The sequence below is a fragment of the Mastomys coucha genome, unplaced genomic scaffold, assembly GCF_008632895.1.
Source record: "Mastomys coucha isolate ucsf_1 unplaced genomic scaffold, UCSF_Mcou_1 pScaffold18, whole genome shotgun sequence".
Taxonomy (NCBI): Eukaryota; Metazoa; Chordata; class Mammalia; order Rodentia; family Muridae; genus Mastomys; species Mastomys coucha.
Window position 1 is genome coordinate 17,892,457 of NW_022196900.1, and position 22,957 is coordinate 17,915,413.

General features: G+C 47.0%; 1 protein-coding gene across 6 annotated transcripts in view; it reads right to left on the bottom strand.

Moving 5' to 3' along the window:
• The window catches only part of Epb41l4b (erythrocyte membrane protein band 4.1 like 4B), a 161,192-nt gene that overhangs the window by 134,709 nt on the left and 3,526 nt on the right, over positions 1-22,957 (bottom strand). The window lies entirely within an intron of this gene.

The window sequence follows — 22,957 nt, forward strand, 5'->3', positions numbered from 1 at the left end:
ACAAAACACACATACACACACACACTAAATACAAGTGAAAAAGAAGAAGAAGAAGAGAGTAGAGAACAGGACAGGACACACAGGAGAGACACAAGGGATGAACATGCCCTGAGGAAAGTCCACGGGAGGACAGGAAAAGTGCCACCAGCACTGTGGTCTCAGCTCCAAGAATGAAGCCAGCAGACTTCCCTGTTTACAGTTCCCAGCAGGTGGCACACTGCTCTAGTAGCTCTAGCCAACTGACAGAGGGAGGGACTGGGGCTTCCAGTTAGGGAAGGTTGGACTCTAGGCCCCAAGGCCTACAGCCAGCATGGTCAGACTCAGACCCTGCACCTTGTAGGTTTGCTTCATCTATAAGGTGGAGCCTGTGCAGCCAAGGGGAGTGGGGGCAAAATGAGAAAGCGCACTCAGCACATCCCGCTCCAGGGGGGAGAACGTGTGTCCAGGACCTCTCTACCCACCCCACTGTAAGCAAGGCCCTTCTCGGCATGGCATGGCAGCCCTTAGGCACTGGTGCCGAAGAGGAAACCTGGTGGCTTCCTGGCCACAGACAACAATGCACACAATGCTCCTTAGGTCTCTGACGGTCTATAAAAGAGAATAACACCAATTGTTACACACAGCGAGGATTACACTGAGTGTGTGTAAATGGTTCAATAAGGTTAATGAATAGAAAAGCCAAGGAGACTTCTTTTAACACCATCTGTGTTTCCAGCAGTCCTAAAACTATAACTGCGGCATCTTTATCCATTCATCTGATGCCGGCACATAAAAATGAAGCTGGTTTTAGAGATGGGTTTTAACTTTTGATCTTTCTTTTTTGGGGGTCGGAGGTGGTGACTCCATAGTTTTGTTGTTCTTGTTGTTTGGGTTTTGCTTTGGGGGGTTGTTTTAGTTTTTGTTTTTAATGCAGGGGCTGAGAGGTGGCTCAGCTGTTCTGAGCACTTGTTGCTCTTGCAGAGGACCCAGATTCAGTTCCCAGCACCCACAGGACAGCTGACAGCTACTTTAACTCTAGCTGCAGAGCATCCTATACCCTCTTGTGGTTTCCAAAGCTACCAGCTACACATGCGGTGTACTTACAAACAGCCAAACATGCAGACACATAAAATAAGAATAAATAAATCTTTTTTGTTTTGTTTTGTTTTTAAAAAGGAGCCATGTGTGATGGTGCACACCTTTAATCCTAGCACTCAGGAGGTAGAGGCAGGTGGATCTCTTATGAGTTCAAGAATTATCTGGTGTATAAAGCAAGTTCCAGGTCAGCCAGGGCTACAGAGGGACAGCTTGTTTCAAACAAACAAACCAGCTAACAACAAAAACAAAAAGAGTAAAAGTCACTGCCTGTCTGAGGAGAGGCAGGGAGAAGCTAGGCGTGAAGCTCAGTGGCCAAGCAGAAAGAAGAGGGCAGCGGAGAGAACCACAGGTTCACATGGAGAAAAGGAAGATGTGTGACTCAGTCTCTCCTTAGGTTTGGGTCTGCAAGGGAAACATCAAAATGTCTCTCCCCCTCCCCCATATGGTTTGCAATTAGTGTGAGTTGCTGGGATTAAAACCTTGGCTGAGGCTGGAGAAAGATGGCTCAGCAGGTAAGAGCACTGACTGCTCTTCCAAAGGTCCTGAGTTCAAATCCCAGCAACCACATGGTGACTCACAACCACCCGTAATGAGACCTGATGCCCTCTTCTGGTGCGTCTGAAGACAGCTACAGTGTACTTATGGATAATAATAAATAAATCTTAAAAAAAAGAGAGAATATTTAAAAATAAATAAATAAAATAAAATAAAATAAAATAAAACCTTGGCTGTAGGGGCTAGAGAGAGGCCTCAGCGGTTGAGAGCCTGATGTCCTCTTCTGGTGTGTCTGAAGACAGCAACCATGTACTCACATATATAAAATAAATAAATCTTTAAAAAAAAAAGTCTTGAGCCAGGCAGAGGTGGCACACATCTTTAATCCCAGCACTTGGGAGGCAGAGACAGGTGGATTTCTGAGTTCGAGGCCAGCTTAGTCTACAGAGTGAGTTCCAGGACAGCCAGGGCTATACAGAGAAACCCTGTCTCAAAAAAACAAACAAACAAAAAAAATCTTGAGCTGGTGAGATGGCTCAGTGGGTAAGAGCACCAACTGTTCTTCCAATGGTCCTGAGTTCAAATCCCAGCAACTACATGGAGGCTCACAACCACCTGTAATGAGATCTGACACCCTCTCCTGGTGCATCTGAAGACAGCTACAGTGTACTCATTTATAATAATAAATAAATCTTTGGGACAGAGCAAGCAAGGGACTGAGCAAGCAAGGTCTACCAGACCGAGCGGGGCCGAGCGGGGCCAACCAGAGTGAGCAGAGGTCCTAAAAGTCATTTCCCAACAACTAGATGAAGGCTCACAACTATCTGTACAGCTACAGTGTGTACTCATATACATAAAATAAATAAATAAATCTTAAAAAAAATTTTTTTGGCCCAAGTTCACCATACAAAGTCTGCTTCGCCCAGCCATTAAGTGTGTGTGTAGGGGGTGGAAACACCCCAATTACATATGCATTTTTGTAAGGGACAATGGAATGCCAAGCAGGGCAGGAACGTGAACCAGGACTATTGTGAAATGTTACTTGAAAATAGAATGCACATGTAGGAAATTATTTACAGAACCAAACACCTAAGAACAAATATAGTAACTGCCCAGGTTGGTCATAAACTAACCTCAACTTCCACCAGTTCAGGTAGAACACACCTGGAATGACACGGGTCCCAAGGCCCTGGCACCGAACCAGACTTGAACCAGCCCTAATCCCATGCCTTCTAAGAAACTTAGACCATGCAAAGGAAGAGAAACATCAATAACAGGGTTGCCACACATTCTGGGCGACTTATAGTGGATGCTGCAGAGACCAAAAATTGATCACAAGGGGTGGGATGGGGTCACCACAAAGACCCAATCAACTGCCACTCTGAGGCAGGGCAGAATACATATCACATTTTTCCAGTGTTTGATGAAAATCTAGAAAGACAAATTTTTATATAAAATGGATAGTATTGTTTTAAGACTTTGCTTAGACCTCTAGTTGCCTTAAAAAAAAAAAAAAAAAAAAAGACTGAAGTGTGACATACATAGAAAATCCACAGGTCCAGTAAGGCATTCCCCAGTGTGGACAGCCTGGGCAGACACCCTCCAGGACAGGAACCAAACCTTCCCCAGTTTAACTTGGGCCTGCTGGAGGCTTCCGTGTGCCTCTTCCCAGATTTCATCTCTTCCCCCCTTCCCTCAGCACCACAGATTTATTGTGTCTGTTTTGAAGCCCATACCTAGGGAAAATCACAGGGTGTTTATCTTTCACCAGAGTGTGGGGAGAGCACCCTGGATTCCCAGCCCAGCCTGCATCCTCGAACAAAGGCACAGGTGGCACTTTACAATTGTAAAAGGAAGAGAAATGAGATCCAGTGAATTCCCCTTTTGTGTGCTCACCCACAGAAGAGAAAGACCTGGGACATAGAGCAGGGAGGAGATAAGGACACTCGATGATGGGTGGTACAGCGGTCAAAGTCAGCGGAAGGGAGGGTCTGTTTCCTGATAACAGGGATGGGCAAAGGACTGGCCAGTGCCAGAGGACAGCGGGAGAAGCCAAAGTTCTCAGTGCCCAGGAAAGCAGAAAACAAGCAAACCCAGATGATGGCCAGGAAGACAGGCCTGCTCCTCCGTGCCCTCCTCTGGGTACAGCAGACAGATTTCCAGGAAGGCGGAGTCAACAGAGGACTAGATAGACTGCTTATTTTTACAGCTCCCCACTGGCTTTTCCGTGCTTGTCTTCCCTGCTCACTAGCCCACAGCCACCCTCAGGGAGGCTGCGCTTTCCCTTTCTTAATCAACTGCCTCTATTTACACCACTAAAAGAAAATACATCATGGGCAGTGTCAGACGAAAGGTCGATGGAATACAAACACCTGTCCCCTTGGCTTTAGCCATGGTCACTGGTCCATGCCATCTCCACCCACCCCCCTTCATCGATTTAAAAGAATTCTTTGGGACATGCACTAAGCAGTGTCTCTATAGAAATGCACACATCTGAGTGACTCTCCCTCCTCCATCTACCAGAGGCAGCAGCTATGCTGATTTGCCTCGTCCAAGGATGAGCTCTGCCCATTCAGACCCGCATATAAATGGAAGCACAAGCTCCCCTTTCCAGTGAGGTTAATTGCAGCCAGGATAACAGGCATGAATACCAAAATTCATCTTCACAATTCATTCTGAGTTTGGCACAGGGGTATACACCAGGCATGGAGGCTAAGGCAGGATGACCACTTGGGCCCAGGAGTTCCAGGCCAGCCTGGGCAACACAATGAGATTTATGTCCTATTTTTTTAAAAGAAGAAAGGAAGATAAGATCAAGCTTAAGCCAAGCCAGCATCCGCACATCTCTGTCACCTCCCCTGTACTTCCCTCTATAAATACCTAGCAAGCCTTGAAATCCATGTTTCAGGTATAATCCCCACCGGGACTCAGAAGTATGGTTCTTAATGAACTGCTAGAGCCAAGCTGTCTTCCCTGTGTCTATGTCACGGACTCCAGTTTCTTTCCCTGCTGTGTCCATAGCATCTGTCCCAGTGCTCTGACAGAGCTGGCTTTTGCCATCCTCAGAAAAAGCAGGGTGGACTTTCCTGGTCTCTTTGTCCCCTCCCGTGTTCTCAACAATTCATGGTAAAACTATATAAAACCCGAAGTGTTCTCTGCGATTGCAGACGGCCCCATTTCTTACTAACTAGCCAGTAACGTGGGGAAAGATACCCTTCTTAGGCAGTCTCGACTCTGTCTGGTACCTGGCTCAATTCCGTACACAGCACCACTTAAGAAATGCCTGCTTGTTTTTTCTCTCTCCTTGGAAAGTGTTGATACCTTGCATGTGTAAGGCAACAGAGCAGAGAGTAGGCATTGCCTCTCTTTCATCACCTGTACCAGCTGGTGACAGTGACACTACACACATGCTCAGCTACTCTGGGTTCAGAGTTCACAGGAAGCAAGTAGCTGGCGCCTGGCAGGGAAAGTACCTCACAAGGTCCACTATGGCTGTGCTTCACTTCCTCCACTGGACCTCCTGGCTACAGTTTCCATTCAAATCTTCCTAGATCTCTCCTTAGGGGTCTGACCTACTGGTCTCTTGTGCTGGCCTCATGTAAACCAACGAAGAATAAAGGTGCCATGGGGTTGTGGCACCTTAAACACACACACACACACACACACACACACCAAACTTTACAAAAGCAAAGAACCAGTGACCCTTCTTTAAGATGTTCTCCTCCTGAGCTCTCAATCTCAGCAACTTGCCATACATAGACAGGAAGACATCTGCTCTTTACCATAAGTCCCACCATTAAATCCAACCACCAAATTCACAGGCCCACCACCAAGCTAACTGACCACTGCACTTCAGCTCACCTGTGCCTGCAGGCAGGCTGTCTAGCACCCTACAACTCCTACCTCCACTGCTCCAGAGCACTCAGTGGCCACAGCTTTCCTGCCCATCTCCTCAGGCTCAGCCTCCTGGGAGCCCCTGCTGCATGACCTCCTCAGAGAGGCTGTTCCTACCTGGACCATCTACATGAAGTCTGTCACCTCCCCCTCAAAACCATCCCCAACCAAAGCCTCTTTCCCTCCCACTGAATCCCATGGAGCTTCATTTGTCCAGCTGGGAGAGTGCTTATCATTCCACGTCATACTGTGGCCATCAGAAAAGGCATGGCGACTTGGCCAGTAGCTAGCTCAAAAGTCAAAAGAGCAAGCAGAATTCTCTAGGTCTCAGCCGCAATATCAGTTTGTTCAAGATGTCAGAACAAAACACCATGGACTCAGGGTTGAAACAACAGAAATGTATTTCCTCCCTATTCATGGTAGAAACAGGGCTAGTTCGTCTGGAGGCCTCTTTCCTTGTTCATTTAGTGGTCCCTGCGTGTCTGTGTCCTGATCCCCTGTTCACATAAGAGAACAGTCAAGTGTTGGACTGAGGACTGTTTCCGCGCCCTCGGTTTACCTGAATGGTCTCTTGAAAGGCCTTAACCCATAATAGGGACTAGAATGTCAATATGTAAGTGAGAGAGGAGGGGCTTGACCCATCCCATGACAGTGATCTCCTCAGCCAAATAACATCAACTGCACCATGCCTGGTGGGGTTCTCATGGAGAGGGCTGCAAGGACTCAGGAAGATCCACAGAACCTTACAGACCAAGCCTTGCTCCTACTGGGAGCCATATGCACCCAATAAGTGTCTTTTCCACCCGGTCCACCTTGGATTCCTGTGTCACTACAGACAACTTAAGGGTCCCCCTTCCCCATGACAAGGACCAGACTCCCTCAACTATTCCAAAAATGTAAGAGGCAGTGCAGTGTGAAGACTGACAACAAAAACATAAGAGGCAGTGCAGTGTAAAGACTGACAACATGTGTTGTTGCATGGGTTTCCTTCTTTTTTTTAAATTTATTCATTTATTCATTTGTTTATTTATTTCATGTATGTAAGTACACTGTTGCTGTCTTCAGACACTCCAGAAGAAGTTGTCAGATCTTGTTACGGATGGTTGTGAGCCACCATGTGGTTGCTGGGAATTGAACTCAGGACCTCTGGAAGAGCAGTCGGTGCTCTTAACCGCTGAGCCATCTCTCCAGCCCCGTGAGTTTCCTTCTTAAAGGTATGGACAAGGTGACTGGTTGCATTTTTTGTGGTCTTGGGGAAAAATGTTCTCCCTCTCGATTTAAAACCATAGAATTGTCATGACAGGTAAACACCACTTCTAATAGAAAACTATTTTTTTCTTCCTTTTTCTATCCAAGCAACCAGATGCTCTGTTCTCATAGTCTAAGAAATGTATGTTATTGCCCAAAATGGGGAGGGGAGGGGGTTGTGTTGATGTATGGGAACTGTATGTGATGGGGTGCATGGGAGTATGGAGGCCAGAGCATGACATCCTGGCTCAGTTACTTCTCCAACCTTGCTTTCATTTTTTAAGTTAGTATACAAAGTAATAGAGAGCATTGTGACATTTTCTGCTTTAATACTTTAGAATTATTTATTTTATGTGTATGGTCATTTTGCCTGTATGCATGTACGTGCACCATATGCATGCCTGGCACCAGCTGAGGTCAGAAGCCAATATCGGATCCTGACCTGTGCCCTCTAGAAAAAGAACTGCTGAGCCATCTCTCCAGACCATCATTATAACATTTTTAAAATAAATATGTTTTTAGTAGATCATCTTTCCCCATCTCTCCGACACACCTTGCTAATCTCCCTGTATAGCATAGCTCTAGTCTCCTCTTCCATTTCCCGTATGTCCCCTCTTGCCTCTCCTATACCCCACATTCTCAACCCCATCCTTTGTTGACTGGTTTGGTTTTGAGACACTCTGTCCCACTAACCTACAGTCACCCAATCATCCTAGCTGGACCAGAGAGGGCTTCAGGGTCTGCCAGTCTCTGGCTCCCCAGCCCTGAAATTGCAGGCACATAATACTGAGCTTTTTACACAGCACTATGGATCCAAATTCAGGGTCTCATGCTTGCTTGGCAAACTCTTTACAAACTGAGTCACCTTACCAAACTTCCCCCACCCCAAATTTTAAAGAAAATATTGAAAGATGAAACACAGAAAGCTGAAGCCAGGCTTCCTGGGCCCATCTCATTTCTAGAGGCAAGATCCCAGATGAGACTTTACTGTTTGACACCTCTGTTGGCCCCTCCATAAAACAGGGAAACAAGCCAGGCAGTGGTGGTGCACGCCTTTAATCCCAGCACTTGGGAGGCAGAGGCAGGCGGATTTCGGAGTTCGAGGTCAGTCTGATCTACCGAGTGATTTCCAGGACAGCCAGGGCTGTTACACAGAGAAACCCTGTCTCAAAAAACCAAAACCACAGGGAAACAAAACCTTGTAAAGCACTGGGTGGCTATGGAGTGGCATCAGAGTGGCTTTGCATTCAGCTTGAAGCTCTGCTGGTATAGCACAAACACAGCTTTTGAGGAATACCTTTATTTGGGGGTAACTGCTACCTTCAGGAGCCCTCATATCATTTTCAACAAACAGTACTCTTCCAAAACCAGCTGGCTTATCACACCATACACACAGCTCAAGACTCAACATTTAACAATTGACCCAGTCTAATTAAGCCAAGAACTTTGAACTAACAGTCCTGCTCAGCAGCTCCCTGTGAAGCAGCATAGGTGACTTCTGCTCCCAGAGCCGTATCATATGCTATGCATAGACTTCAGAGTCCCTCATAAAGTTTCTTTCTTACCCTTTAACTTCAAAGGCTGAGCTGAGCTTACAGCAGCACAGCTAGCACAGACTCAAAGGGTCAAGGTTAAGAGGAGACAACAGCAGGTCAGTGTGGGAGCCAGGGATCTTTATATACTATGTATGCTCGATATGTGTGCTCTAGGAGCGGCTTAAATGTTCCATAATCCCATCTCCTCATTTGTATCGTAAGGGTGCCAGTCGGACTATCTGTGACACAGACTACACTAAGCCATAAAACCTCGGTAATGAATAAGGAAAATGTCTAGTGTACCTTAAAGACATTATGCTAAGTCAAGGCAGGCAGACAGAAACTACCACCCATGGTAGGAGTCTACTTAAATGCCCAGCGACAGCAAAGACACAAAGACAAAAGATTAGGTTGCCTAGAGCAAAGGAGCAGTGGGGAGTGCCTGCTTAATGGGTACAAGGTACACAACACTGAATATAACAGGTGCCATTCACCTTAAACTTTATGCCATACCAGTTTCACCACAATGAGAAATCATTTGCAAAAATAAAAGGCTAGTAGAGCTATATATTATTCTAATGAGGATATAAAGAACAGCTATCCCACGAAAAGCGTTAGACCTGCCTGTGGCAAAAGTGTCCCTCCCACAAGTTCCCAGGAAGGAAAGGAAGGAGGGTCAGGGGATGGCAAATGACAAGTTCCAGCTGAGATGAGTGAGCCTGGAGAGATAGCAGGGCCCTGAAGAGGTAAGAGTCAACTAAAAAGAGGTCAATACCAATACATGCCTGAATCCTAGCACCCAGGAGGCTGAGGCAGGAGGACTTCTGTGAGTTTGGGGCCAGTTCTGAGATACACAGTGAACTCCAGGGTAGCCTTTAAACTACATAGCAAAACTCTGTCTCAGGAAAAAAAGGAAAAAAGGGGGAGAGGGAGGAAGGAAGAAAGGAAGGAAGAAAGGAAGGAAGGAAGGAAAAAGAAAAAGGCAGATAACAAAAGGGAGGCAAACAGGCAGTCTGGGTGGTAAGTGGGTACTGACTCAGGTGAGAGTCACAGAGACTGCGGGGCTGTTAATTTTGCACCTGAAAATGGTTCAAGTCTGGTTCTACTGGTTCTAGCTATGGGTATAGGGCCAAAATCTTGCTGTAGAGTGCCCCTAAAATTAGAACACCTAAAACTCTGCCAGAGAGGTACCACAAGTACAAAATAAAGCTAGGAAAGGGAAGAACCTGATATGTACACACACACACACACACACACACACACACACACACAGCTGTTAAGATGTGGACCTGTGAAACATTAGTTCTCCATTTTAATGATGCCCAAGAAATCACCTAGAAACCTTGAAACATTCTGAGGATAGCATCCTGCCCCACCCTTATCCAGTAATCCTGGGGGTTATTAAGAACTTGAGGTGTGTCCCAGAAAATGCACTTTAAAAAGCTCCCCAGGAGATTCTAGAATATATGAAAATTTTTAAAATCACTATTCCATGAGCTGGAGAGATAGCTCAGTAGTTAAGGCCATTATTGGCTACTCTTCCAGAGGACCCACATTCAATTCCCAGCACCCACATGGCAGCTCACAACTGTTTGTAACAGGGGATCCCACACCTTCTGGCCTCCACAGGCACCAGGCATGCCCATGACGCACAGACATACATACAGGCAAAATACCCATACATATAAACTAAATAAGTAAAAAATTTAAAAACATCATTATAACCCAAGGACTGAGGCCACAATGTGCTGAAGGCTGGCACACTGCACAGAGATGATCCAAGATCCCAGATCATTTGAAGTCTGGGACAACTGGGAAGGGATACACACCACGGAGCTGTGTCCTTTTGGTGGGAGTCTTGGAATCTGGGAGAGTAGTAAACCTGTAGCAGGTTCACCTAGGACATCAAAACAAGCCACCGTCTCCTTTGCAGAAGGAGCAGGAAGCATGTCAAGGACAATCCTGTACCCTACCCTGCATGTGCTCCTGGATGTGGGGCTCTGCTTCTGAGCATCTGCCAACCCCACAGAGGGTCTTACATAAGCTAGGGGCACTGTGGTTTATTTCTTTTGATAGATGAAATAGCTGTAATAGGACAGGTCTCTTTGGTAAATGGAATACTCTAGCCATCTGGGCAACTCCTGAATGGGAAAGGCTCAACTCCCTGTGAGTGAATAAATTAAACGGCACATTAAAGTAATTCTAGTGCACACGATCCTTTTTTCTTTTAAAAGAGAACACAAGGCAGGGAGAGGGCTTAGTGGGTAACTTCTCACTGTGCAAGCGTGAGGACCTGAGTTCAAATGCTCAGAACCCACATTAAAAAGCGAGGTGCAGAACTGCACACACATCTACAATCTCAACATTCTCAACATTCCTACAAGGTGATGGGAGGCAGAGACAGGAGAATTCTTGGAAGCTCACAGGCCAGCTAGCTTGATGGACATTCAGTAAACAGTAAAGAGATCCTGCCTCAAAGTGAAGGTCAAGGACAAATACGGAAGGTTGTCCTCTGACCTCCGTTGGGCACCTGTCTCACACACAAACACACATACACACAAAGACAACACACAAGCTTTCCACTTTTCTTTAATGAAGAGACTATGATCTCTTTTTAATTTTTTTAAGATTTATTTATTTATTTATGTGAGTATACTGTAGCTGTACAGATGGTTGTGAGCCTTCATGTGGTTGTTGGGAATTGAATTTTTAGGACCTCTGCTCCCTCCGGTAGGCCCTGCCCACTCAGTCCCTGCTTGCTCCGGCCCAAAGATTTATTTATTATTATTATTATATAAGTACACTGTAGCTGACTTCAGATGCAACAGAAGAGGGTGTCAGATTTCATTACCGGTGGTTGTGAGCCACCATATGATTGTGGGATTTGAACTCAGGACCTTTGGAAAAGCAGTCAGTGCTCTTACCTGCTGAGTCATCTCACCAGCCTGAGACTATGGTCTCTTTAATGAAAAAACTATATAGTTTTTTGGTTTGGTTTGGGTTTTTGTTGTTACTGTTTTTAAGGTTTAGCTTGTCTGTATAACTCTGGCTGTCCTGGAACTCACTCTGTAGATCAGGCTGGCCTCAAACTCACAAAATCCACCTGCCTCTGTCTCCAGGGTGCTGGGATTAAAGAGTGCCACCACTGCCCAGCAAGACTATATAGATTTTACTTTAGATGCTACTGCTTTTACAGACAGGGTCTCATGACGTAACCTTGGCTGCCCTCCACTGTGTAATGATCCTCCTGCCTTGGCCTCCTCAGGACCCAGATTACAGGACAGGCATGCCTGCATGTACCTCCACACTTGGCTAAGACTACAGGTTCATTCTGCTCTACAGCAAAACTGGGGTCGGGGGCAGTGGATCTTGCCCTTCCTCACAGTGCTAAGGCTTTCTGGATTCAAGATCAACAAACCCCTAGTTCTAGAATAGCAGTGTATCCTGGAAAACATGTTCCCAAGCTTAGATTCCTCCTATTCCCATTAAGACAGTCCTGATCCCATAAAATCTCCTTGCCCTACTAGATCTGCCACTGGCGGCTAATATGCCTGACCTGGACCCCAGTTCCAAGCCAGCCTGGGCCCCTCCCTGAACTCTGACCAGCCATCCTCACTGTCATCAAAGTGTACTGGTGCGGACTAACAGATACAGAGCAGGCTGCTTGAGCCTTGGTCTCAAGCCCCAGCCCATAGAAACAATAAAAGGCTTGCGGCAGATGAAAGCCAGGGATGGGCAGCTGAGAGTGCATGGCAGGTTAATAACTAACCCACCTGGGCCTTTACCAAATATCAGGTGCCTAGAGGACGCCCGTGTCCCTATCACAGGCCAGAGAACCCCACCACGGCTGCTTTAGAAGCCCCTGCCTGCTTTAGAAGAGGCAGATAGTGGAGCCTCGTGGAGAGTATGGTGGCTAAATGAGTGGGTGTCACCAAGAAAATCTGAGAGAGCTGCCTGCCCAAAGCCGCCCTGTTTATATTCTCATTGTGCGCTGGAGAGAGCAGTGAGCATTTTCAGGCAAGCCTAACACTCAGTCATTCCAACCAACCCAGAGTTAGATAGCTTCATTCTGTCCGGAGTGTTCTCTGGCTCTGTGTTCCCTGAAACATGCTGGCATACCCAGCAGGGAGAGATAGAAAGGACTTTCAAAGGGCTCCCTGTAAGGGTAAAGGGTACCCAGACAGGAGCGATCAGGATGAAAAAGTGTCTATCAAGGAGCTGGTGAAGAAACCGAAAGCACACTGAAGAAAAAGAAGACGCTCCTTCCTTCCTTCCATCTAAAGAGAGAAATTTGAACGTCTTCAGAGAGACAAGACCAGTGGAAAAGGGTTAGGCTTGCTGGCATGCACAGAGCAAGGGGCAGGAACCTTGAACGTACTGTTTCAAGCCCCTAGGGCCTTTGCATACGCTGTTCCAGCCACCTTGAAAGCTGATCCCCTGCTTGCCCTCAGAGTGCAAAGTCTCTCCATGGTACTTTCTATTCATCCAGGAGTTTTCTCCCAGGTCCTACACGTTAGGCCTTCCCACTGAGTATCTACATCAGGTGTAGTTATGTATCTCCACCTACATTTCCGAGCATCAGAAACCTATCCCAGTGATGTACACATCCTGATTCAGGGGCCTCAAATGCGACCAGTTGCCAGAGTGACCAAATGTGGCAAAATCCAGAAAACTAGGAACATATACAGGACAGATGTCTCAGCTTCTGCAACAAATACATGGTAATGGATGAAATCTGAAAGAAGAGAGAGGGCTAGCCAACTGCTTCATGGAGACTGTCAACAAAGCACAATTGGACTCTGCCAAAAAAAAAATGAGGAAAAGTCTTGACATTAGCTAAATACATGATACCTAAAAGCCACTGTTACAATATATTGAGATGTTTTCAAAGACTTGTGTATCCTTTTTAAAGTGTAGCATTTCTTTCAGAGATACCTAATGAAGTACATGTTTGAAACAGCATATCTGAAATTTATTTTAGAGTCACTGGGGAAGGCCAGAGCTGCCGGTATAAAAGAGTCACAGAGTGCCTGCATCAATACCAAATCCTCAAGATCCACACTTAGAGTCCATTATAGAGTTCTGGGGTGACAGCCCAGTCAGTAAGACACTTACTTTAAAAGTATGGGGACCTAAACTCAATTTCCAAAACCCATGTAAAGTATTGCGGCACACACTTGTAATAGCCTGGTGCTGAAACGCAAACAGGTAGATCCTTGGGGCTCCCTCACCAGCCAGATTAACAGAATCCAAGCCAATAAGAGACTCTGTCTAAATAAAATAAAATAAAATATAATATAATAATAAAATAAAGCTAGGGACCCAGAAGCCATCCAAAGGTAGAAAGGCAGAACAAAATCCACAAAGTTGTTCTCTGCCCTCCACATACTCACTGTGTCACATGCATTCATACATATGACTCACACACACACATACACATACATGTACACACGGGGGGGGGGGGAGAGGAATATTAAAAAACAACAACAACAACAACAAAAATGGTGGGTGGTACCTGAGGAATAGCACTCTAAATTGTTCTCTGGCCTCCACATGCAGATCCACTCATGTACACATACACCCCCACACGTGTACCTGTACAAATACACACATGCACGAGCGTTCGCATGCACATGCACACGCCAGCACAAACGTGGGCAGAGTGAAGCCAAGATTCTCTCTCACCACTTACTGCTCGCCCAAAGCCCCCAGCAGCTGCTAATGCAGCTCATGCTGTTGACAGCAGAGTCAAACACCGACAACTCCTCTTCAGTGAGCAGAGGCTGCCAAGGAAGCCTGCTGACTGTGTTCTCTGAGGGAGGGGCTAAGAGAAGCTTGCTCAGAAGTCCAGCACAATGGGAAATCATGGTGCTAGCCAAGGCAAAAGCAGGCAATGGGGCTAAGGCTGAGTGGTCCAGAAGGAGATCCGGGCGACTAACATTTAATCCTACCATTAATTGAGGAAGAGTGAAGGTGGGAGGTGAGGGGACTGGCTCAAGAGCAGGAGCCCTGCCCAGCATTCATGAGGAACTGGTTCAATCCCCGGCACCAAAAAAAAGGAAGACCACAAGCATTGTTGTCACTCCCACTAGACCGCAGTTATAAAACAAACAAACAAACAACAAACAAACAAATGCTGCAGAATGCCTGACACCAGAGCAGAAGGGATTACTGGTGTCTTTACATGCTACTGGGATGTTGAGAAACAACTTGGCATAACATTAAGAGGTCTAGCCTACCCCCATAGTTATGCATCCTGGAAGAGACACTTGCATAATGCCAACCTGGGGATCAAGTCAAGAAGGTTTGACAAAGTGGGGTTTTTTTCCAAATAGCTCTAAACTGAAAGCATCCCAGATGTCTCCAAAGGCTAAACGGATCCACTATAGTTATGCAACAGAGTAACTGTAGAGCAGTTAGCCACCCAGTGCCTCATCATCATGGATGGGTCTCTCACACACAAGGCTAAAAGGAAAGCAACCTCAGCTCACAGCACAAGACAGTAACAATGTACTGCTCAGGCAAAGTCCTTAGACAGAAAGAGAGGACTAAGGCAAGCTTCAGGAAGAAGAGCAGGAGTGTACCCCGCAAAGCATTTCAGAGCCATGCACTGGGGATTGGTCCGTGCTTGTGCTGGGTGGTTAGGGTACAAGGATCCTCACTGCATTGTTCTGGTTTAAATTCTTCCTGTTCTAGAACATCAGACCAGGCACGGTGACCCACATCTAGCACTGCAGAGGCCGAGGATAGGAGGTTCGATGTGAGTTGAGACCAGAAAGGGCTACAGAGTGAGCACTAGGTCAACCTGAGCTAGAGTGAGACCCTGTCTCAACAAAAATTCTTGTGTAATTATATTTCACTTTTTAATACTCTGGACTGGGCAACTCTGACAAAAAAAAATGTAACGGGAGAAAGAAAACCGGCTTCCTAATTCCCACCACCACCGCCAGACTAAGGCAGGGTTAGAAGATACTAAGCACAGAGCAAGTTCCAAGGGAGACATCACGGTTCCATCAACCAAGAGGTAAGGGCACAGCAGGTAAGGGCCTGCTGCCAAGCCTGAGGGTCTGAGTTTGAGCCCCCAGTCCGACATGGTAGAAAGCAAGCACCCAGTCCTGCAAGTCATCTTCTACTGGCCAAACATGCACCATAGCATGTGCACAGACTCTCATCCCCAAACACGCACTTATTAATTAACTAATCAATTAACTAAAATAAAAACAAGATCCGGGCAGTGGTGGCACACGTCTTTGATCCCAGCACTTGGGAGGCAGAGCCAGGTGGATTTCTGAGTTTAAGGCCAGCCTGATCTACAAAGTGAGTTCCAAGACAGCCAGGGCTATACAAAGAAACCCTGTCTCGAAAAAAACAACCAACCAAAAACAAAAAGAGAGAGAGAGAGAGAGAGAGAGTGAGAGAAGGGCTGAAGGCATCCACAGCTCCAAAGGGAGCAGCACTGTTGGATGGGGAGGTCTGAGGTAATGCAGTCCAAAATCTATAAAGTTCTCAGAGTTGGATATGCAGTGTGCGGCCCACAACTGAGAGGGTCGCTGCTCAATGGCACAAGCTTTACACCAAAGGGCAAATGCTGAAGGAATATTAACCAGATGAGAACAGTCAGCTTCAAAGGGACAACAGATAGGATGGTGGGCACCAGGAGCTGGGATTATGTACCTGGAAGTGAGGAAGGGTAAACTGACCCTTTTAATCCTATGCAAAGTTGTTTTCAAGCATCCCAACAAGGATGCTGGTAAGTGTGATCCATCTGAACCTAATCTGGGTTTCCTAGACCCCCTTTCCATTGCTTCCTCCAGCTCAGATGTACAAGCAACCCTCCTGTTACACTGTGTGTTCCTGGGAACTCCCAGGGAGGACGGTAAAGGATCCCAGGTTAGGGAGGGGGGCGTACTGTGTGGTAGGAGAGATGAAGAGTTAGTGTTCAAATGGGGCTGGAGTTTCCATTTAAGAAGAGAAAAAAGTTCTAGAGATGGATGGTATAATAACTATACACTCAAAATAGTTACAATGGTAGGCTCAGTGTTACCTTGTAAGTTTTGAAAAGCTCTACTTTAGAGTAGGTGCAGATGAACAAGGAAACAGGCAGTAAATTGGCATTATCAGGCCACTCAAAAGCTAAAGTCATGACACAAAGACAACACTGAGATGAGGGTCTGGAAGAACATCACAAAGCTCAGGAATGTCTCCTCTGCAGCACTTGTGGATGTATACTCAGAGAAACCAGCAAGGTGGAAGACCCTAACCCTAGGACCAAGCCCAGCTTTCTGTGGCAACCAATCACTGAGTGGCACCACGTTAAGAAAGAACCCTGAGGAGTCTTCTAATTCTTAACTATAAGAAGAAAAAGCTGTGCACACTAACTAGGTAGGACTAGGGGAAAAAGCCAGTAAAAACTTCTCAGAACCCAAACTCCTGAGACAGAGAGACAGTGTGGTAAAGCTCTGGCCAGGGGACTTTATGGTTCTCCCTGGGAGCTTCCAGGAACACAGGATGAAACAGGAGGGGAGGGCTCCTTATGCACCTAAGCTGGAGGAAGCAATGGAAAGGGAGTCCAGAAACCCAGACTAGATCCGGATGGACCACACTTACCAGGCACGTGGCCTGTGGCCATCTGCTCTCTGGAAACCCCCTGGAAGGAGAAGGTAATACCTTGCCAGGCAAAGCCATTAAAGAAATGACACAAATTCTGTGAGCCTGGGAGGCAAGGTGCTTAACAGGCACCAGAGCAGATGCTCTGTGTAGCAACCTCCAACCCCCAGAGACAGAGAAGACAGCGGCAGGTATTACTCACTTGCCACACACAGAGAGGCAGGGCAGATTTAAGTCAGCCAGAAGCAGAAAGCAGAGGGTGAGAAGCTCAGGAAGCCAGTACAGTTGGGAAATATTTTGCTAAGAAAAGAACAGGCCCAACAATAGAGAATACTTGCCTAGCCATGTATAGGGCTGTGGGTTCAACTCCCAGGTTACAAAACAAATCATAACAAAACCTGCCATGCTTATACAAAGACTAAAACAGCACCTCAACAGTTGCTACGCAGCAGGATGGGGAGATGAAAATCGGTTTTCTTGATGGTAGTTTTAATGTTGTTCTACTAGACACTTCTTTATGAAGACTGCTTTTGATCTAGGTGTTGAAGACTGGCATTCAAGTCAGAAGAACAGGCTGGTTGTGCTGCATGCCTTTAACCCCAGATGATACAGTTAGCTGGAGAGAAATCACAGAGGCTGCAGATACAAGATTAGCGACACTGGAGTGAAGGGGCACAGGCAAGGCTCCAGCCCACATCCAACAGACCAGCACTGGCTGAAGGCTTTTACAAGCTTTAAGGACTCTAACTTCTTTCCTTTCCTAAGTTCATTTCTGTTGCCTGCATCTGTGCTAAGGGGTCCTGGGAAGAGGCAGAGACAGGTGGATCTCTGTGAGTTGGAGGCCAGCCTATCCTACGGAGTGAACTCCAGGACAGCCAGGACTACATAGAGAAACCCTGTCTTGAAAAACAAATAACAAACCAAAAACCAAAACCAACAAAAAGAAAAAGAAACAAACAAACTGCACTCAGTCTACCAAAGATGTGATCTCAGGCTCCGAAGTCCCAAATGGCCTTCAAAGGCAGAAATCTTCCTAAGACTCTGGGGTTCCCATGCACCTGTGAATCCCTGGGACAGGCACAGAGCCAATTACCCACCCCATGCCCAGGTGAGCTACCAGACCATTCTCAGACCATGTTCTCCACAGTCTGCGCCTGAAGCTGGATCTTGCTAGCTGTGTGGCTTCAGGCAAGTTTCCTAACTTGCCAGCTAAGCCTGACTCTCCTATAAAACTCTGGGGAAAACAGTCTTTGTGAGCTTCATAGAATTCCTGAGCGCAGACCCAGGATCTCATGCACTTCAAAGGTCCCTCAGGAGGCACACAGTCAGAGTTTACAACCCTTCATACCTGCTCCCAAGGAGCCCAAGGGTAAATGGGCTCCCTCCTCTTTGCTCCTATCCTCTATGCCTTTGCACCTGCTGCCCAGATACCTAGCAAAACACAACAGCTGTGCTATTATGTATCCTTTGGGACAGACCCAACCACTAGGGGCATCGAAGCTCTTCCAACTCTATCGCACAGTTCAGCGGCTCCTTGCTTGTACCGCTTCCTATGCGGTTACATGTCTTCCACTGACTATGATCCCAAGAAAGACACAGACACACACACAGACACACACACACACACACACACACACACACCTGCCACCACCAACACACTGGAAGAGCTTCCATAGGCCTTGTTAGCTACAGAAAATTTGCCTTGCATAAGCAAAAACACCTTGAAAAACAATTTTTGTAAATAGACATTAAATCATGAGATGATACAGTTAGCTGGAGAGAAACCACAGAGGCTGCAGATACAAGATTAGTGACACTGGAGTGAAGGGGCACAGGCAAGGCTCCAGCCCACATCCAACAGACCAGCGCTGGCTGAAGGCTTTTACAAGCTTTAAGGACTCTAACTTCTTTCCTTTCCTAAGTTCATTTCTGTTGCTTGCATCTGTGCTAAGAGGTCCTGGGAAGGCTCACAAAGGCTAACTGTTGTTATCTTTGAGTTTTACAGGAGAGAGCTAGGGGCTTAGCTGGCAGGTTAAGAAGCAAACAAACAAACAAAAAAAACCAGCTTAGGAGAGAAAGGGTTTATTTTAATTCACAATTCCGAGTTATAGGAACTAGAAGCAACTAGTCCCACCCACAGTCGAGCAGAGAATGAATCTGTGCACACCTACTACTCAAGCTGACTTCTCTGCTTACACAATTCAGGACGGGAACTCAAGGGAATATGGTGCTGTCCACATTGAAGCTCCTCTTCCTATATCAATTAACATAATCAAGACGATCCTGCCCCCACAGTCAGGGCGGAAGTCAACCTGATCCAGACAATCCCTCACCAGAGCAGGTCCCAGGTTGTTCTACATTATGTCAAGTTGACACTTAAAACCAACCACCATCCTGTTCCAACTGATGTTCCCTGATGCAAGGAACTCAAGAGAATCTGCCAACAAACAGGAGGAAGAGTAAGGGGGGGAAGGGAGGGCTCCAAGCTTGCTTCTCACCCAAGTAGGAAGCTCAGAGGACCAAACACACTGTGGTACATTCCTAGAGTGTGACAAGTGGAGGTCCACGGCTTCACTGTACGGTCAGGGTCAACGGGGCCTCTCCAACTGACCCTTTTCAGTTCATCACCCAAAATACACATTTCCATACAAACACAAAGATTAAAAGTACAGACAGAGAGACAGTACTATGTCACCCAAGGTCCCAACCTCTCACGAAATCTGAGAAGCTGTTTTAACATCTCTGGCCTCTCCATACTTTCTAGCTCTGAGATGGGACCTACACACCGACCTGAGAAAGTACACCGATGACTCAGCAGGTGACCCCGGCAGTAGCAAGCTGGGGTAGGGTGGGGTGGGGGTATGTGTGATGGACAGACACTGCAGACCCCTTTGATGAGGGTTTTTCTCTGGGTAGAGCAGAGTAGCTGAAGAAGACATCTGCAGCTAGCCAGCCAAGGAGGTCCAGCAGTAGGAAGGACACATACTGGAGGAGGAGGAGGATCTGTGGTGACCACTACGTTCTCATACAAGAAGGGAAAAGCTCACCCCCATGGCCTTCTGCTATTTCAAAACCAGGGACAGGATTCAATGAGATTATGCACGTGGGAAATACTTAGCAAGTTAATGTTTGCTCAGAGCTTGTACCTCTAGAGAGTCATGTTACTGGTCCTGGCCAGGGGAACCCCGACTCACCAACCACACCCCTCCCTTCCTCACGCTGACCAGTGTGGCACCAGCTTCAGGCAGTCTCTGCCACATCCTACCAGGGAAGGATGCCTACCACTCACGCAGCTCAGCTTATAATAAAGGCACACTTTACAGAAACAACACAATCTCATGACTCATGGGGACAGACACCAAGAGTCCCACTGAAGGTCCAGCGAGGGGTGGGGCAAGTGCTGCAGGGCTGTCATTCACCAATATCTACTTACATGAAAAGACCTGGACCAGGCAAGGCAGCTGAGGCAGTAGATCTTGGAGGTTTCCTTTTTGCCTCCTCATTCTTCCCACAATGGAGGGTGAGGGACGCCTATCACCCACGCATGCTCCACACTGGCACCTTGTCCTTCCCCCACATGCTCACCTGATTCCATCTATGAACTGTCCCAGGGCCCTCTGCCCCTTCTCCCAGGGATGCCCTCCTCACCCTTCACCTGGAGTACTGCCACAGCACAGCTGGCCTCAAATCCCTCCTCCAGCCCAGCGTCCACTCCACTACAGCAAAAACAAGCTCTCTGAAACATGGGCCAATACTCACGTCAAAGACTGCCCCAAGGCCACGACATACAGGCACGAGCTCACAGGCACACCCATCCTGGGTTTAATGCAGTTGCCTCTGGCTCTCTCCAGAGACAGTGGATTAGAGAATGTGAAGAGACAAAAGTGACCAGCATCATCTGCAGTGGAGGACTGTGAACAGCCAGGAACTTGGTTCCCTGAATGCTAGGGGTGAACTCTGTAGATTTTTTAAAATTTTTAACTGCATTACTTTATGTGTACAGGTGTTCACCACACGTGTGTGTGCAGCAGCTGTGTGCCCAGTGAGTGCTGTGGATCCTCTGGAACCACAGTTACAGACAGTTGTGAGTTGCCAAGCAGATTCTGGGAATTGAACTTTCGTCCTCTGGAAGAACAGCCAGTGTTCTTAATTGCTGAAGCCTCTCCAGCCCCAAGAGCCCTCAAATATTGAGGAGGAAAATAACACTAACAGACACACACACACACACACTTCCTCAGATAAACTGAAAACATTTAAGACATGCCTGCAGTCCCAGCACCAGAGAAGGCTAAAGCAGGTGGATCACTGGGGGTTGTAAACTGGGCAACACAGTGAAACCATCTTGTTAAAAAAAAAGAAAAAAAATTGTACACTGAATGAAAAAAACCTGCTTTGCTTCACACTGTCAGAAACAACTACCCCATACACACACCCTTTCTGAGAGAGAGAGAGAGAGAGAGAGAGAGAGAGAGAGACAGACAGACAGACAGACAGACACAGAGACACAGACACAGAGACAGAGACAGAGACAGAGAGGCAGAGACAGAGACAGAACAAGAACTTATGGCAGCATCCTACAACCAACCTAGCCAGCTGTGTGCCTTCCTGGAGCAGCCCATTCCAGCCCTCCAGGGAGTGACCAAAGGGAAGTCACTTTATGGCCCCTGGCCTCAGTCACCCAATATACATTGGATGGTGTGCTTTTTCAACTCCTAAATAAGGCATATGATCTTCATGCTATCCCACGGATGTTCTACCAGCCCTAAGAGCCTGTGAGGAGGCTTCTTTGCCCTTCTAAAGTGAAGCCTTTTTAAAAAGCATTTCTCATACAGCATCCAGATTCCAATTCCACTGAGCAAGAGTCAATCAACAGGAAGCCTGCCTGGTATGGTCCACTTTTGTTTTTCTAAAGTCCACATTACAATTTTTTTAAAACTTCTCCACATTCCATAGAAAAAGATGAGATGTTTATAAAATTATAACTTTCTAGCAATCCTCCGATGCCTTGCTGTTTCCTGAAGCATTCTAGTTTGTTTTTAATCATTTCATCTCCCCATTTTAAAAAACCGGGAAGCCAACGCTCAAGAGCCCAAGTGGACCAGGTGGCAGTCTGGCTATAAAGTAACACTGAAATTCTCCGAGTTTGCACAGTACCCTAGTGAGTCGATGCCAAGTTCCAGATACAGTGAGAACAATCGTGCCAAATGCTACACTGGCCAACCAGCCTTCCTCTGCAAGGCATGGCGGGAGTGCTAACTGGCAAGCCACTGGTCCCAGCAGCTTTGCACACGGGGCTACTGAAAGATCACACGCACTCACGCAGACAACAGAGGCGAGGCTGAGCGGAGGGGCCCGAGCAAGAGCCATGCCAGGGATTTAGTCAACAGAGAGCTAATATGAGTCAACAGTGGGTGCTGCTGCCAAGCACACCAAGCAGTGGGATCGGCAGGCGCATTCATAGAAGGAAAGTGCCTGGCTCCCTCAGACCAGACCACACCTGAAGGCTGAGCATGGCTGGACTAATAGGAGGGAGGTGCCCTGCAGGAGAGGACAGGGTTTCTGAAGAGAAACAGCTCAGGGTGGCACTGTTGGTGTTACCTGGAAGCTGGGCTTGTGCACCAAGCTCACTCTGGACTGTGCACTATATAGGTGAGACCTTCTCGTTCATTTTTTAATTCAGTGCCGAGAAAGCTCTGACTCTCTACATGAAGGACTCAGAATATCCAGGTGTGCTACCAGAGTCAATCAACCAGACCACCCAACTCAAGTTGGCTGGGAGGGGACTCACTAGGAAAATGACAGTGGCCTCTTCTTTTCTTAATTATGACGACTGGACCGTGACTTTGCCAAATAACAGTGGATTTAACCTGCTTTCATTTCAAGCATCAAAAAGTTCTGGAAGCCCTTCTTACCTGACACCCACCTCACTATCCTACACCCCCACCTGCCCAACTCTCTCAACCTTCTGGAACATCCCACCAGGGAGCCTTTCTCCTACTAACATCATCACTTAGAATACAAAACATCTCTCCAGATGTGTCTCCCAGGAGCCTCTCCAGGCCATATCTCCCTGACCTTTGTGTTTACAGTAAGTGGCTCAG